Below are 1,338 nucleotides of genomic sequence, written 5' to 3'. Positions count from 1 at the left end.
CCCGCCCACAGGGGAGTCCTCTCCAGATGCCCCGCCCACAAGAGGGGGGCCTCTAAATGCCCCGCCCACAGAGGGATCCTCCAGATGCCCCGCCCACAAGGGGGTCCTCCAGATGCCCCGCCCACAGGGGGGTCGTCTTAAGACCCGCGCCCACACGGCACCTCCCCCGACGCCCCGCCCACAGGGAGCGCCCTCTCCAGACGCCCCGCCCCCAAGGCTCCTCCCCAAACGCCCCGCCCACAAGAGGGGGGTTCTAAATGCCCCGCCCACAGGGAGGTCCTCTCCGGATGTCCTGCCCACAGGGCTCCTCCCCAAATGCCCCGCCCACAAGGGGGTCTTCTAGATGCCCCGCCCACAGGGGGTGTGTCTTAAGATGCCTCGCCCACATGACACCGCCCCAGACGCCCCGCCCACAGGGGAGTCCTCTCCAGATGCCCCGCCCACAGGGCTCCTCCCCAAATGCACCAGAGAGAAACTGAGGTTCTAAGGAGCAGTGTGTTGCCCCACCCACAAGACGGATCCTCTAAATGCACCACCCTCGGGGGTCCTCCCCAGACGCCCCGCCCACAAGGGTGGGATCCTCTAGATGCCCCACCCACTGGGCAGGGTCCTCTACATGCCCCGCCCACAGGGGGTCCTCTTGATGTCCGGCCCACAGGGGCAATCAGGCAAGAGGGGTCGGGGCAGGGTGACTTGCCCTGGAAGAGGGGAGAAGCAGGCAGTAGGCAAGCAGGGGTGAATGCCTCTAGCAGCAGCAATGACAGTGGCGGTGGCAGGAGCAAAGGCCCAGGGAGCACTTGTCAGCACCCTGCATTACACGCGTCCTTCGTTACTTCAGCAGCTCAGTGACGAGGGAGTTATTCTCTCTGCTGTTTAGACGAGGAAGTCAAGACACAGAGAGGCCGAGTGACTTGCCCAAGGCCACACAGCTCCTGCAGGCTGGAGCGCACCCGCTCCAAATGCCACATTTACAGGAAATTCTACCCGGGAGGCCAGACACCAGTCTGAGCCAGCGGAGGTTTCAGGGGCCGCAGGGGGTGCAAAGGTACCCTCCCAGCAATGAGCAAGCACGCAGGGGATGCCCACGACACAAGTCGCGCCAGCGATCACAGCTGCAGTTCCTGAGCACTTACTGCTCGCCGGGGCCTGCGTGAGACGAGAGAAACTGGGGTTCTAAGGAGCAGTCTGGCGGAAGGGAAGACGGGCGTGCACACACACGCACACACGCACACACTTGCAAGAGAGCCTGTGGAGCCGGGCTCGGTGGCTCAGCCTGTCATCCCGCGCCTTTGGGAGGCCGAGGTGAGTGGATGGCCTGAGCTCGCGGGGTCGAGACCC

This window comes from Carlito syrichta, unplaced genomic scaffold (genome assembly GCF_000164805.1).
Source record: "Carlito syrichta isolate Samal-C Ts95f unplaced genomic scaffold, Tarsius_syrichta-2.0.1 Scaffold104755, whole genome shotgun sequence".
Taxonomy (NCBI): domain Eukaryota; kingdom Metazoa; phylum Chordata; class Mammalia; order Primates; family Tarsiidae; genus Carlito; species Carlito syrichta.
Note: the sequence above shows the minus strand (reverse complement) of the source record.